Source organism: Heteronotia binoei, chromosome 5 (assembly GCF_032191835.1).
Source record: "Heteronotia binoei isolate CCM8104 ecotype False Entrance Well chromosome 5, APGP_CSIRO_Hbin_v1, whole genome shotgun sequence".
NCBI lineage: Eukaryota > Metazoa > Chordata > Lepidosauria > Squamata > Gekkonidae > Heteronotia > Heteronotia binoei.
The window spans coordinates 106087473-106104386 of NC_083227.1; the positions used below are offsets into that span (position 1 = coordinate 106087473).

General features: G+C 49.6%; 1 protein-coding gene across 2 annotated transcripts in view; it reads left to right on the forward strand.

The window, feature by feature from the left end:
- Positions 1 to 7565: 7565 nt before the first annotated feature.
- Positions 7566 to 16914, forward strand: part of DCAF1 (DDB1 and CUL4 associated factor 1) — a 51908-nt gene continuing 42559 nt past the window's right edge. For both annotated transcript variants that reach the window (XM_060239993.1, XM_060239994.1), the window contains exon 1: positions 7566 to 7723. The gene's annotated coding sequence lies outside the window, so the exon portion shown is untranslated. The remainder of the gene's footprint in view (positions 7724 to 16914) is intronic.

Below are 16914 nucleotides of genomic sequence, written 5' to 3' on the forward strand. Positions count from 1 at the left end.
CCAGCCCGGGCAGGGACTGCGCGGAGGAGACCCCCCGGCGCCTGCCAGCCGCTCCAAGCCCCCGGCATCGCCCCAAGAGCCCCCCCCCACCTCTCCAAGCCCCTGTGGAGGCCCCACCCCTCACCTCGACTGACGGGGCGAAAGCAGCCACCCGAGCGACGCCTCCCAGACGGCGAGCCCGGCTTCGAGTCCGTGAGGTCTGGCCGGGGCAAGACGCCGGAGAGCAAGAGGGAGAGCCATTCAGCTCGTCGCAGCACGAGACGCTCCCTTGCAGCACGCCGCTGAGGGCTGGGACGCCCGAGGCACGCCCAGTCAGCCCGGCCCCGACGCACCTCTCCTGGGCGTCTGGGGCTTTGAAGGGGGGAGGAGCCAGAGAGGGGCAGGTCCTGGGAGGGGGGAGGATGGGTCGGGAAGCATAAAAGGAGGGAGGGAGGAGGTCGCTGAAGAGAGCTGGCTGATGCGCAAAGAGGCTGCCTCGCGAGAGAGAGGGACAGGAGCCATAGCACAGCCAGGAGGGAACGGGGGCCTGCGGTGAAGTAACCCAGTGCCCACCCCCCTGTTTCTGAGACCTCCGGGGAACGCCCCAGAGTGCCCGGGTGGGGCAACGGCGACGCCGGGGGACCGGGAGGGGCACCAAAGACCTGACAACGTGGTGGAGGAGGCGGGCACTCTCCCGAGCCTAGGACGACCACGCCCCCATATTCCGGCCCCGCCCGGGTGGCACTCAAGCCGAGTGGCGACCCCAACCATTGAGCCGGAGTCCAGCGAGTCGTCGACGGACGAGTCAAGTGAGGACTCCGTGATACACGTGGGGCGGACCGCCGCCATGGACACTAACCCCGCCCCCGTGGATTTGGCCCAGTTTGGGCAGTGGCTCGCAGACCACCAGGCGCAGCTCCTACGGGAGGTCACCCAGCAGCAGACGGCGGCCCAAGCCACCCTCGTGCGGGATCTTCACCAGGCGCTCCTCGCCCGCCCGGAGCCGGCGGGGCCAACACCATTCGGCGCCGGGAGGAGCCCCTGGCCCCCTCTAACGAAGCTGGGGGCGGAGGACGATGTCGAGGCATACCTGGAAGCGTTTGAGCGAGTGGCTGAGGCCGCTCATTGGCCCAGAGAGCAGTGGGCCTTTATTTTGGGACCCTACCTGACCGGGGAGGCCCAAGCTGCCATGAAGGCCCTGGAGCGGGCTCAGGCGGCGGACTATACAGCGCTCAAGGCAGCCATCCTGGACCGCCTGGAGATCACGCCTGAGGCCCACCGCCAGAAGCTGCGTTCCTGGCTGCCTACGGGGGAGACGCGACCACGCTCAGCAATAGCGACCCTCAAGGATGCCGCCACCCGGTGGCTCAACCCCACCACCAGCGACGGGCGGCGCATCGTGGAGCTGGTGGTAGTGGAGCAGCTGCTGCAGGTGCTTCCGCCGCGTACCCGCCATTGGGTGGCCTGCTGGAAGCCAACCCGTCTCAGCGAGGTCCAGGAGCTGTGGGAGAACTTTCAGGCCGCCGACCACCGCGGCCTGCCCTTCCGCGCAGAGGGCGGCAAGCCAGGGAAGGGCTTGCCCCCACCCGGCGGACGGGCCGCCCCAGGAGCGACACCCGGGAGGGCGCCCGGGGCCGGAGACCGGGGGGGCCGGGCGCGGACGCAGCCGGCCCGTGCCACGCCGGGGTGGTGGAGGCCCGGAGCACGCCCGGCGCTACCCGGACTTGGTCTACGCCCCGGAGGCCGCGAGGGGGAGAAGGAGGGGCACCCGCCGCCGGAGGCCCGCCGTCCAGCAGGAGACATAGGGCCCTGCTTCACCTGTGGCCAGTGGGGCCATCTCAAACGCGAGTGCCCCCTGATGGAGTGCGACGTGAGCTGGGAAGAGTCCTGGCAGACGGCTGAGGCGGGGGCTCGCCCCCCCCCCTGGACGATCCCGGTGTCCTTGGGAGGGCGGCAACTGCAGGCCATGGTCGACAACGGCAGCTCGCTGTCTATGATACGAGCCCACTTGGTGCCCGCCCCGCTGCCTGTCATCCGCACCGCCGCCATCCGGTGCGTCCATGGGCACATCGAAAGAAGCCCGGTGGTGTCCATCCCACTGAAATACTTAGGCCGCTACTGGAGCGTGCCGGTCGCCAAAGTAAGCAGCCTGCCCTACCCAATACTGCTCGGGCGGGACGCTCCGCGTTTTGGCGACGTAGTGGAAGCAGCCAACCCCGGCCGACCAGGCCAGCCTGCCGGGGCCGGTTATGATGACGCCGCCCCCGCTGGGGAGACAGAGGACAGCGACCCCAGGGAGGGCCCGTCCAACGCAGAACGTCCCGTGGCGGGTGGCCGAGAGGCGTGGCCGGCGGACCTGCAGTTCGTGGAGGCTCAGGCCGAAGACGAAGAATTGGAGGCGCTGCGGCGGCACGAAGCAGTCCGAGACGGGGTGGTTGTAGACGAGCGCCGGAGCCGGCGCCTCCCTCGAATCATCCGGGAAGAGGGCGTGTGGTTCAGAGAGGTAAAAGGGCGGCTGGGCCCCGGGAAGCAGCTGTTGGTCTCTCACAGGTACCGGCCCGAGGTCCTGAAGGGCGCCCACGACCACCAATGGGCGGGCCACCAGGGGGTGAAGAGTACTCTGACCCGGGTGCTAGCCAACTTCTTCTGGCCTTCCGTAGCCCGGGAGGTCCAGGCCTACTGTCGCTCCTGCGGTATCTGCCAACGCCTCGCGTCTAGGGCCGAGCCGCAAGCCCCCCTAGCCCCCTTGCCCATAGTGGGGGTCCCGTTCGAACGAGTGGCTATGGACTTTGTCGGGCCCCTACCCCGCACCCCTCGTGGGGCCCGCTACATCCTGGTCCTCATGGACTACGCCACCCGGTACCCGGAGGTTATCCCCCTGCCCACCATGAAGAGCGCGGGCGTGGCCAGGGCCTTGATGCACTATTTCGCACATGTGGGGTTGCCCCGGGAGATACTCACAGACCGAGGCACACCCTTCACGGCGAGCCTCATGCGGCAGGTGTGCCAGGCGCTGCACATCAAGCAGCTCTTCACCTCCGTCCACCACCCCCAGACTGACGGGCTGGTGGAGCGGATGAACCAGACCCTGAAGGCCATGCTGAGGAAGACAGCATATGACCACCCCACTGCCTGGGACCTCTATGTGGACCCGCTGGTCTTTGCCATCCGAGAGACGCCCCAGGCATCCCTGGGGTATTCCCCGTTCGAGCTGCTGTACGGGCGGCAACCCCGGGGCATCCTGGGCCTGCTCGGAGAGCAGTGGGTGCAAGGCAGAGCAGTGCCGGAAGAGGCCCCGGAGGAGTACGTCAGGCAGCTGCAGGGACGCCTAGAAGACGTGCGGCGGGAGGCCCGGGAGAACCTCGCACAGGCCCAGGAGGTCCAGAAGAGGCGTTATGACAAGGGCGCTAGGGCCCGCGGGTTCCAGGCGGGGGACGATGTCCTGGTCCACAGGGGAGCGATGGGCCAGAGCCAGGGGGACCCGTGGCGGGGACCCTTCCAAATCACCCGAGTCCTGGGTCCCCTGACGTACGAGGTCCAGTGCGGGCCTCGTGCTCGCCAAAGGAAGACCCTCCATGTGAACAGCCTAAAGGCCTGGGTGCGGCGGGAGGCGCGGCCGGAGCAGGGGCTCGTGGCCGAAGATCCGGGCGAGCTCCCGGACGGAACCCTGCCCTGGACGACCGCGGGGGGCGCCGGGGGAGGCCCGGTGTTGGACGCCGCTCTCACCCCCAGCCAGCGACAGGAGCTGCAGAAGGTCCTGGCCGAGTGCCCGACGGTATTCTCCGACCAGCCGGGCCTGACCACCCTGGTCAAGCACCGGGTAGTAACCCCTGCAGGCCAGGTGGCACGCGCCCGGTGGAGGCCCGTCCCACAGAAGCGCTGGGACGTGATCGCCCGGGAGGTAAGGGAGATGCTGCGCCTCGACGTCATCGAACCATCACAGAGTGAGTGGCGCAGCCCGGTGGTCCTGGTGCCAAAGCCCGACGGCAGCGTGCGCTTCTGTGTGGACTATCGGGAAGTGAACAAACTGGCCAAATTCGATGCCTACCCGATGCCGCGGGCCGATATCCTAATCGACCAGCTGGGGGAGGCCCGGTACCTCTCCGCCCTGGACCTCACCAAGGGCTATTGGCAGGTGCCCATGCACCCGGCCGACAGAGAAAAGACCGCTTTCGCCACCCCACAAGGCTTGTTCCAATTCAAGCGCATGCCCTTTGGCTTGAATGGGGCTGCGGCTACATTCCAGCGGCTGGTGGACAAGGCCCTAGCCCAATGCGAGGGTTTCGCTCGGGCCTATATCGACGACATCGTGGTGTGCAGTCCCACCTGGGAGGCCCACCTGCTCCACCTCCGCCAGGTACTCCACGCCCTGCAGGCCGCCGGGCTCCACGCTAACCCGCGGAAAAGCCGCCTCGGCTTCCAGGAGCTAAAATATCTAGGGTTCCTGGTAGGGAAAGGCCAACTCCGACCCCTGCCAGAGAAGGTCGTCACCCTGGAGCAGCAGCCCCGCCCGCGCACCAAGAAGCAGCTACGGCGCTTCTTGGGATTCGCGGGCTATTACAGCAAATTTATCCCCAACTTTGCGGCAGTGGCCACCCCGTTGACGGACTGCCTGCGGAAGGCGTGCCCGAACGTCCTCCAGTGGGGGCCAGCCCAAGACGCAGCGTTTGAGGCACTGCGTACGAGCCTCTCCCGAGACCCCGTGCTGAGAAACCCGGACTTCTCCCAGCCCTTTGTGTTGCACACAGATGCTTCGGGGACCGGTATCGGGGCAGCCCTGCTCCAGGGGGGCCCTGGGGACGAACGCCCGGTCCTATTCATCAGCCGCAAGCTCCTGCCCGCCGAGCGGGCGTACACCGTAGAAAAGGAGGCCCTGGCGGTCAAGTGGGCCGTTGGGGCATTGAAATTCTACCTCACCAACAACCCTTTCCGGTTGGTGGTGGACCACGCCCCCCTGCTGTGGATGTCGAGGATGAAGGACTCCAATGACCGAGTCCTTCGCTGGTATATGTCTCTTCTCCCCTTTTCTTTCACAGTGCACCATCAAGCCGGGGCTGACCACCGCGTGGCCGACTACCTCTCCCGGGTCTTCGAGGAGGAAGCGGAGAAGCAAGGGACACGGGGGGGGGGTGTGTGTCCCGCCCAGCCCGGGCAGGGACTGCGCGGAGGAGACCCCCCGGCGCCTGCCAGCCGCTCCAAGCCCCCGGCATCGCCCCAAGAGCCCCCCCACCTCTCCAAGCCCCTGTGGAGGCCCCACCCCTCACCTCGACTGACGGGGCGAAAGCAGCCACCCGAGCGATGCCTCCCAGACGGCGAGCCCGGCTTCGAGTCCGTGAGGTCTGGCCGGGGCAAGACGCCGGAGAGCAAGAGGGAGAGCCATTCAGCTCGTCGCAGCACGAGACGCTCCCTTGCAGCACGCCGCTGAGGGCTGGGACGCCCGAGGCACGCCCAGTCAGCCCGGCCCCGACGCACCTCTCCTGGGCGTCTGGGGCTTTGAAGGGGGGAGGAGCCAGAGAGGGGCAGGTCCTGGGAGGGGGGAGGATGGGTCGGGAAGCATAAAAGGAGGGAGGGAGGAGGTCGCTGAAGAGAGCTGGCTGATGCGCAAAGAGGCTGCCTCGCGAGAGAGAGGGACAGGAGCCATAGCACAGCCAGGAGGGAACGGGGGCCTGCGGTGAAGTAACCCAGTGCCCACCCCCCTGTTTCTGAGACCTCCGGGGAACGCCCCAGAGTGCCCGGGTGGGGCAACGGCGACGCCGGGGGACCGGGAGGGGCACCAAAGACCTGACAATAATGAAATAATTATACAACTCACGGCCCGGTTGCTAACAAGCCACGGACTGGGACTGGTCCATGGGGGGTTGGGGACCCCTGGTTTAGAGTAAACGTAGGTTAAAAATAGAGGACAATGGCTTCACCCTTAGCTGAGGGGAATGGTAAGCTCCAGACTGTTGTCTACTTCAGATACATATGTTGTTCAGATACAATCTTACTTAAATTTCAGTTGATTACAAAGGTACCACTAATTTTCTATTGCATTTCATTCAAACTCCATTGTGGCTCATGCCTATGGTCCTGCCCAGTGCAACCCTAAATTCGAGTCCAGTATGCTTGTACATGAAAGCTTATACCTTGAATAAAACGTTGTTGGTCTTATAGGTGCCACTGGACTTGAACTCTGTTCTGCTTCTTCAGACCAACATGGCCACCCACCTGAATCTAGTATAATTCTAGAGTTATATCATTCTAAATCCATAGATGTCCACATGTTTAGGAGTTTAATTTAATTTCTTAACTGCAAGGAAGAGAACAAACTCAGCAGTTGCTAGCTTGCTAACAGCAACCTGTCTTCCTCCCCTGCCAGCTACTGTATAGGTCTTGAAATATAATTATGCAACCACACTATTAAAATTTATATAGTTCCAACAGTGTATACATATAAAGAACATATAGGTGAAATAACGTTACCCCTCCAATTTTCAATTTTTTTTTAAAAAATGAATATTCTCAAAAATATTTGCTATTTGTTATTATCTGATGTGAAGACCCCCCTGCACAAATTTTTTATGTAGTTGCCATCATTCTTTGTTACTGGCACATGAACAGTCATTAAGATTTCAAAAGTTGACATGCAATAGAAGTATTTGGTGGTATGACAACATCTGCTAATGATTTGGAACAGAATGTAGCACATTTTATATTTTCATTCCTTTAACAAAATGATAAATTTTGTCAACAATTCTGAAATTTTAATGTTGAAATTTTGCTTCATCTCTAATGAGCGTATAGAATGAGGTGATGTAATCTTATCGAAAGAATTTCTCTAACTTGCTTAGGGCTTTGTTATAGTCATGTCTACATGAAATAAGACCCCTTCTAAGCTTCCTTGTAGAAAGTAATTATTCAGACCTTAAATAAACTTATCATATAGCCCATACAAAGTAGACTTGAATGGGATTTTTGCTTCAACCTGGCCGACAATCCTTTGCACGTGTATGTGGAATCAAGTACCACTGAACTCAACGCGAATATTAGTAAATTCGCATATTACTGTCTCGAGCACCAGCTGGTATTTACTGCCTAACCCTATGCTGAATCAGTCATGTCGTAATTAGTTTTATGCGTTCTAGTTTTCATATTCGTTGCAAAGTCGTTTTTACGTCACAGCGAGCGTGAAGCGGCATTCCCTTATTGCAAAGATTTACGCGTCACACTTCCCACAATAAACTTCTCCGTAAAAGATCAATAGTTTGCAGAATCACCGTGTTGAACTTCTTTCCTCGCGACCATATAAAGAAGCGTGCTTGTAGAACAAAACGTACACCAAGAACAAAATGTTGTTGGCGTTAAAGATTCCACTGGGCTCAAACTTTCCTCTGTACACAACACAGGGAAACACATTAGGTACTTTGCATTCCCAAAGTGCATTGAAACAGGAAGAGAGAGAGAGAGAGAGAGAGAGAGAGAGAGAGAGAGAGAGAGAGAGAGAGAGAGAGAGAGAGAGAGAGAGAGAGAATGAAGACGCATGCGCTCTGGGGCCCTCTGCTATCGAACTACATTTCCCGGCCGACTGCCACAGTTTGCGGGGTCCGTGTGTGACTATTGCGTAAGGGTGACGGTACTCTGGCGCGGTGACGAGCAAAGTGTGTGCCCGCCATAGTGATAGCCGCCGCCGGGCCGTGGTGCGTGCGTGTGCGGGGCCGGGAGGAGGCCGACAGGACAGCAGTGGCGGGGGCACATCGGGCAGGTATGGCGCGGGCCTGGCAGGCAGAGGGAAGGAAGTGGAGTGGGTCGAGGGAGGCCGATGATGAGAGGGACAGGCCGAGCTCCTCTAGCTCAGCTCGCCCGGCAAAAGGAGGACGCGGGAGGGGGGAAGTAGGCGGCTGCTCTTCAGCCCATGGAATGAAGCTCCCCGTGTGACTCTGTGTGAGTCGCAAGACGAGGAGCCGAAGAACAAGACTCACCTGGTCCATTTCAGCCCTGGGCCGGGCAAGTGGGGGAAGAGGAAGGCTGGGTGGTTCTCCCTTTTCTGGCTGGTGCTGTTCCCGCCCGGAGGTGGCGGCATCCCTGTTACAAACAAGGGATCCCAGTTGGGGACAATCGGTGACCCCTTCTTCTCTCTGCCTGCGCCTGCTGCACCTTCGATCTCCCTGTAGCCTGAAGAGCCATCGGCGGGCCACATACTTCCTAAGTATTTCCCCCCTTTCGCCTACTTATTCGCGCCTTTCTGCTGCGGAGCGCGAGCTTCCTTTCGCCCTGGCTGTCATCCTCGTGTCAGTAGTCTAGCGGCTTTTCTACAGACTCTCTTGGGACGTTTCGCCTGCTCTTGAGTTTATTCTGTTGCACGTACATGCTATGCGTACGTTGTTTAGGTGAGCCAAAAAAGCATCCCCAGATAGTTTAAGTACTTGGATTTACCCCTCGAACGTAAATAAACTGGAAGATAAGGTGCCTGTGCCTGTACAGAGTTCCTTTCCTCAATGGCTACAGCAAGCTCCACTTTTCTTGCATCCTGGACTGTGGGCAGGGCTTTCAGTCAAGTCCGTGTCTAGCATCTTTAATTTTAGAAAATAATGCCTGAGAAATAGTGATGGCAGTACAGGTCTGCTGTTTTAGTGTGTTTGGCATCCTTTATGTCCCAGCATTTCTTTGTTGTGTTCTGTATTTTGGCAGAAGTTACATGTGATTAGCAAAATGCTTGCTATTATCATGGGGCTGGATGTGTGTTTGGGGAGGATTGTATATTGTAGAAATTTCTGGGGGAAAGTAAAATGAATACAAAGACCCTCTTATTTGGGCCATGGATCAAGGGTAGAGTTTCTGCTTGGCATACAGAAGGTCCCATGTTCAATTCCCAGCGTCTCCAAGTAAGGATCAGGTTGTGGATGATCTGAAAGAACTTGTGTGTGAAATCCTGGAGAGCTGCTGCCAATCTCATTAGACAATACTGACTTTGATGGACTATTGGTCTGATTCAGTATAAACACAGCTTCATGTGTTCATGAGAGGTCAGGCTGACCAGTGGCAGATACAGCAGGTAAGTTTTACTTCCAGGATAGTGTTGTCCCTAAATGAGTGAGTTGTGTTAAATTATGAATACCAAGGAAAATGAAAGAATTGGCTTTGATGCACAGTTGAGGTGGGGTTGAAGTCATTCATCTTCCTAGTAATCCCAGTATCTCTTGACAAATTTCTCATGTCGTGTCCTGAACTGTAGCCCTTTTGCTTTGTCCCATGGAAATCAATGGGAACCACTGAGAACTGTATATTCTTCAATATGCATTGTCTTCCCTAACAACATAGCAAGTGTGATGAGTTGAGGTGTGTGTATTAGAAATATAATTCCTGGGGAGGGGGCTGTCCATGGTGACTCAGAAGAGGTAAGTGGGCAGGCTTTGCCCTCATTGCAACAAAGCCCCTATTGGAAGCCTTTTTTTCCACAGAAAGCCCAGTAAATTATGTTTTTATCCTATCTTTCCACCAAGGAGTTCAGGTTAATGTATATAGGGTTTCCACATCCTGTTAACCCATAAAGATGCACACAGTTAAAGTGTGTGCTAAATCTGAAGAACTCACAGATTGCAACCCATTTTATTTTGTCCATTATTTAGTTATGCAGAAAACTTGTATGTTGCCTTTCCAGACCTTTTCAAGGCAGCTCACAACAACCAAATAAACCAGGTATACTATAAAAACAAATTTTAACAATAAAAACATAATAAAGCAATTCAGTTGTTTATACTTTGCTTCGGAGTAATGCTCAGGTGGCAGCACAGAACTCCATGGGAGTCTTTGGAAACAAAGCTGGCTCCTCTTTACATAGCTCTGCCCTGGACATGCAACAGTGTGGCACAATGTTGGAAGTGTGTTGGGATGGAATGTTTGGAAGAGTTTTCTCTCTTGATAGTATTACTAATGTGCTAAAAAAATAGTTTTTTATCTTTTGCATCTTTGAACTAACTTATTACCTTTTGTAGATAAGAAACACATCAAGAGGAGTGAGTGAAATAGCATCTAAAGAGCCCTGGATTAAAATCCATTTAGGATCTGAATCAAGGTCTCCGTGGTCACATTCTCTATTAGAGCATATAAGTTTGGGTTCCTTTTTGAACAAAAGTTTACTGACATCAAATATGGGATTTATAGGCTACTTTAATTCTGATAGGTACCCTCTTTTTCACAGCTTGTTGATGGGTAGTTCCTTTTGAGAAGGACATGCTCACCATTTGAAATGACAGCACCAATAATTGTACTTGCATCTTCCCTTTGCTGAGACACATAAAAGGGGACTTCCATTTACTGCAGTGCTTGTGTGTGGTGGAGATATAAATACTAATGTACCTTTTGCAGTATTAAATGTTCCATTGTTAGGCTCACGCCCCCCCCCCCCCTGTAACGGTCAACAGCAGCTCATGGGATTTATTTCATTTGGTATAATGAACCTTCTGGACTAGGGTGCATAAGGATTAGAATAAGTACATTATATCTGTTAGCACATGATACTTTGAGCAAAGCATTGTCTTGCCATGGGATTAACACTTGGATCTCGGGGTGAGTGCATCTCTGTGTGCTAGTTTTGTTATGCTGCTGTTGAACTTTCATTCTTTGCTTGGTTTGATTCTGTAAATATTGCACTTTGAAGCTAATCCATGCAATGGCTTTTTAAGCACACCTGGAACCATAACTGCAAAAAATGTAACTAGTTAAACTACTTAGCAGAGATTATGAAGTAATCTTGTTGTCATGAGTATTGTTGCACACCAAAGTTTGTCAGAACTTGTAAACAACAGACATATGCCTTCAGCTCTTAGAAATCATCTTGGTGATTTTGAGACAAACCAGATGTTCCACAAAATGAGCTTCTAGGTCTCTCCTCCCCCTTTGGAAGAGTAGGGGTGCAGGCCCTGGATTTGTATTGGGACTAAGAGGAAGAATGGCTTAAGCCTTTGCTCCTGTGCCATTTTCCAGCCTGAAATCACCCTTTTGAGACAAAATGAGGAAAACTGAGGCTTTTGTGAGCAAGAGTGCTGAACTCTAGGCTCACTGAGAATATTTGGTACATCTAAAACCCGAGGATTACACACTTCCAATCAAATTGCAAAACTTTGCTTATCAGTATTATTCACCTTGTTTTGTACTGACTGCCAGCTTGCATGTGCAGCTGGTAGGCCTGGTAAATTTGTACACAACTTGAAAAGGAGGAATTGTACTGAATAGAAGTACATAAGATCACTGTTGTTTATTAAGTATGAAAAAGGCCAGCAGCAGGAAGTGTGAAGAAGGGAAGGAAGCAGTCCTGAAGGCAGGAGTCAGGATTATTTACTTTAATGAAACCATAGTATGGCTTTAGACTAAAACAAACAAACAAAAAAACCCACATATACACACACCAAACAATCTTATGGCATCTTAAAGACTCACTTCAATAGAATGCCTCTTCAGTTGTGAGCCTTTGGCATGATGAATGCATTTGTCTTTAAAGTGTCACATATTTCTTTGTTGTCTTGACTGTGAGAGATTTCCATGCTTACTGTCTGGAATTTGTTAAGATTTCTCTTTCTGGCCTTCTGGTCTGGGCAGGTTTGGGAGAGTGGCCAATTTACTTTGATTGGCCAAGTGGAACATGCATTGTATATGACCACAGTCAGACATTGTTGGATTCTTTAGCCACTGTGAAACCATTCTTTGATTTTAATCTGTGCTGTGCCTTGCACTGTATTAAGGAGCTGTCTGTTAGCAAGGGCTTGGTCATGCAGGAGTCAGCTGTAGTAATACTTGTCTGCTGTATAGAATAGATAGCGCTTGCTGTGCTGCTTTCTTCAGAATTTTAGAAGTTAGACCGTACTCGTCTCCAGTGTGGGCAACATATGATTGCTAGAATTACCCTAAATTATGGAGCTGTCCTATCATTGAGTACTAGGTCATGTCCATTTAAGTTGTGAATAAATATAGACTTAATATAGATTATATGATTTTTCATATTTAGGTAAAATCATCAATATTCTGAGATGCAAAAACAGTTCCAGCAGTTGATTTAAATATGTTATTTTGTAAAGGATTACAAGCTTATTTGTAATGGTGGTGGAAAGTGCCATCAAGTCACAGTTGAATTATGGTGATCCTGTAGGATTTTCAAGGCTAGAGACATTCAGAGGTGGCTTGCTTGGCTCTTTGTAGCAGCTCTGGGCTTCTTTGGTGGTTTCCCATTCAAGTAAAAAACAGGACCAACCCTGTTTAGTTTCCAAGATCTGATGAGATTGAGCTAACCTGGGCCATCCAAGTCAGGACCCCATTTTAAACCTTATTTTATGTTTATATCCTTCTGCTGATTAGAAAGCCCTTGGGCTTCTAGGGTTAATGCCCACAGGCGTGGATTTGGTACACATGCATTTAACTTCAACAGTATGATACTGGCTGTTCCAGTCTGTTAGGCTGTTCCAAACATTATCTTGGATGTTTCTTAACCACTATTTAAATCTTATCTGCTCCAGAATTGTGGTTCAGTTGATAATACTTTTGTAAATCTAATCCCATCCATTACTAGGGTCCTGTTGAGTATTTTGTGCACCATTGTATAGTGTCATTTGCACATAGCTGTTAGGGCTTTGATGAATCCCAGGTTAGGATAATGAGAATTTATGAAGATCATATAGTCTATCCAGTTTTAATTTTTAACCCAGGGTTTGACAAATCTCAGGTTCCAAGTTGCCATGGTGCCTAGAAATTTCATCATAGCATCAAGTATTTTCAGCAGTTATTTTATTGTAGTGCCCTTAGTGCAAGTTCACTGCTTATTTATCACTGTGCGGTAGAATGTTTTGTTGTATGATATAAAAATACTTGTGCATGAAATTGTTATCATTGCTTGTTTATATGTAAGCTTAACATTACACTTTCACTGATGGTGGATAACAGAATTTCTTAACCATTTGCTTTCTATATTGGCTCTAAGATTCAAGTAAATGGAGTTTTAAAGATCAGTGATAGAATTATGGGAAATTGTGGTGAAGTTAGGTTAAAGAAATTAGCTTTTTTTTGTTGTGATGACAATAGATTTAGCCCTATATTTATATACACTTTTGTTACAGCTTTAATAAAAATCTAACAAACTGAAGAGGCTAGGATTAGGTTTTGTAGCAACAGTAACTTAAAAATATGGACATTTAAACACAAAACTCTGATGCCTGAAGCATGAGCCTGGTTGCTGAATATTTTGACTGGCTCCCAAAGCCAAAGACAATTTTTGAAGGCCTGAATTCATCAAGTTTACTAGGAACATGACCTGTTAATTTTAATATGACTTGCTTACAGATATACTTATTTAGGATTGTAGCCTTTCAGTCCTCTTGTCCCCCCCCCCCCTTTTTAATTTTTTTCCTCCCAGTTTGAGGCTGAGGCTGAGAGTAATATAGTGACTGAGAGCCACAATGGACTCAGGTTGAACCAAGGTCAGAGAAACTGGGATTCAAATCAGCCCTCTTCCTTGGAACTTTCTGAGTGACCTTGAGTCATGTCACACTTTCTTAGTCTAACCTGCCAGGGTGAATTGAGGATAAAATGGGGAGCACAGAACTGTGGATGTTACCCTGAGCTTCTTGGAGGAAGGGCAGGACAAAAATGTTAGACTGGGTGATTTGTCCAGGACTAGAGATAGTGATTTGTTTTTAGTGCATTCCCACACCACTCACCCAAATTTTAGTATGCCATAAACAAAATTAGAGAGATAATATGTGGTTTAAGGAAGATATCAAATTACTAAATAACAAATAATCCAAGGATACTTATTTCATGTTCTCATCTTTAGACCAGAAAGGGACTATTTCAGTCTTTTTCAAGTCGCTTCCCTGCCTGTCTTTCCATTTGTTTGTAGGACATGTTCCAAGTCATAAATGGTGGTACCCAGCTCTTTATTTTGACTTTGGGATGCTGGAACTGTGTAAATCTTCTTTTGCTTTGAGTTTACGTTAGATCAGTGTTATTCATACACACAAATTTCTGCAGTGCTTTTTAAAAAAGGCATGCACATAATTCTTTTGTTAGACACACGAGCCATTTTTTTCTAGGGGTTTTTTGTTATCCTGATTTTAGACTATAATTCCTAAAATAATAATACAGCAAAATATCACAACCCCCCCCCCTACACTAACATAAACAAGAATCAGCTTAGATACAGCAAAATTAATTAAATCAATTCTACTCTGTCCCTGAAAGAAAAACCCTCAATTAACCTGGCTTCTAAATGCTAAAATTTACATGTACTTAGGTAAGGGGGAATGATAATGTGCTATATAGTGAAGAGATCTGCCCTTGCCATTCCCCCAGAGCGAGTTCTCGTTTGGTGATCTGCCAGCCTGGTGAGCCCAGGAAAAAACAGACACTCCGCCTTTCCAGAAGCCAGTTGTTACAATTTTGAAGGAGGCAGGGCTCTTTTGTCACCCAGTTGCAGCTCATGTGCTGCCCCCCAGCTGCTGATTCTATGTCATCGGTAGCAGAATCCAAGGCACACAGAACTGGCATTTAATCTTCATGGCAGCCCTCCTCTCCACTGGTGCAGATCTTTTTCTAGGGCCTATGGACTCACTATACAAATATGTCTGGAAGTCTTAAAGACATGGAATCTTACCAGATGCAGAAATTCTTGTAGGCTGATGCCACATGTACATTAGAATGGTGATTCCCTCTAATTTTGATCAATGTTATGTAACACTATATTGAAGCAACAGTTGGTTGCCACAGTAGAAGTTCTCAAAATTGGTATTAATTCAAATGTTTGACCTCATATTATATGACATGGAGAAGCAAAAAGAAACATGAAGCTTTGGCTCACCCTCCCCCCTTCCAATCTTGTAGCATAGGAAGCTTGAACATTTTGAGCTATTATAAGTTTCAAAAACAATTTGACATATTTATTGTTAATTTGAGAATTCTTGTTTGTGTATATAAAGGGTTTACTATTGTGTCTTAGAACAAAAAGTACTTTATTCAGTTCACTTGTCATAAGTGTTATGTATTAATATATAATATTCAAAATAGAGAGAGTTTAAATCTTGCTGTATAGACTGTGCTTTAGTATCTTGGGTTATCATACATCTACTTACCTGGAAACAGGGTTTTTTTGAGCAAGAATGCACAGGAACGCAGTTCCAGCTGGCTTGGCATCAAGGGGTGTGGCCTAATATGCAAATGAGTTCCTGCTGGGCTTTTCCTACCAAAAAAGAGCCCTACCTGGAAGTAACTATCACTAATGAGATTTACTGAGTAAAGATGCATAGAAACTGGGTACATGGTATTGTAAATGTATCTTAGGTTTTGCCAGTTGGGAAGATGGTAGGGGAAGTTGAAAAGTATCTACTTCAGTAGTCAAGGTTTTGAAGAAAGGGTTTATTATCTGGACTTGGAAACGATGCCTACATCTCAGCATTGTTTTGTAGTAATTGAAGAAATTTGGATTTTCAGGGAGAGAGCTCAGATATAAGATGTAACAAAGAACTTGCAGTACATGACAAGCTTCTGCTGCCCATTTCCACACATTAAGCCTTTAATAAGGGAATGACATTTTTCTCCATGCTTATTTGCAACAAAGTTCATCATTATATACAGACTATGGCATAGAGCAGGGGTGGCCAACAGTAGCTCTCCAGATGTTTTTTGCCTACAACTACCATCAGCCCTAGCCAGCATGGCCAATGGCTGGGGCTGATGGGAGTTGTAGGCAAAAAAAAAATCTGGAGAGCTGCCGTTGACCACCCCTGGCATAGAGTGTATTTAACTGGGAACAGTATGTTCCATTAAAGTGAGTGGGACAGATGTAAAAGAGATTGCTAGTATTCATGCCAATCTAGCCTGAATTTTATTTTTCAAAATCCTGCTGTTGTAATATAAACTTCTTTTATTGGAACCATCTGAAGAATCCAGAAAGCTTCTGACTTTACTTTGAGTAGAATGTGGAATGATTGCATGAATTTAAGAAACTTCACTATTCTTTCATGTATTATATTGCATCTTTAACATTTATTCGTGCGTGTGAATTTCTTTCGCATACATCAGTTTATTTCATTTGATGGGGAAGATGAAGGTGGTTGAGACAAATACTGTGCTATATGAAGATGCAACCATCTTATTTCGGCAGTATTTTTGCTAAATGCCTAGTTTGAAAATGCTCTATGTTCTGTACTTTTGAAAACCATTTTTCCAATATTTCATCCTAACAGTGTTGCTTCTTTGGTAATTAAGGCAAAAGCAGCAATGCTGTCATTACCAACATTATGACCTTTAATCATGGATGTAGGAGTTTTGCAGCGATGTGAATGGCTGCAATATTTTAAAGCACTACTTTAAAAACTATTTCATTTACAGTTGTGAAAGAGAAAATATTGTGTAAGACTCTGCCCCTCTCAATATTTCCCAAACTTTTCCCGTTTTTTTTACTCCTGAAAATTCCTTGGGATAGACCCCCCCTTTAATTTTTTAAAAAAGTTTCCCCATATCTTTCACGTGTCTTGAAGTACCTACTTACTACAGTCAATTCAACATTCCAGGAGGCTTTATTGACATACATAAATGCATTATTTTTGTTTTTGCTTCCTTGTTTTGAGCTGAGAGATTCCAAATGTTATTGCTGACGTTTTTTATTACCGGCACAATAGTTCATTATTGAGAGTTGTCATGGTGGTGTGATTAGGGTGCCATACTAAAATTAGAAAGATCCACATTCAAACTTTCACTCGGCTGTGAAGCTCTCTAGGTGACCTTAGTCCAGTTATGCTCTTTTAAACCTACCTCACAGGGAAGTTGTGAGGATAAAGTGGAGGAGCAGAAATATGCATACTCCTCATAGGTCTTGGGAGGAGGGTAGGATAAAATGTAATGCATTGAGATTACTGGCATTACTTTAGCTCTCTGAGTGAGAAAACACTGTTGAAGTTAACAGGCAGAGCT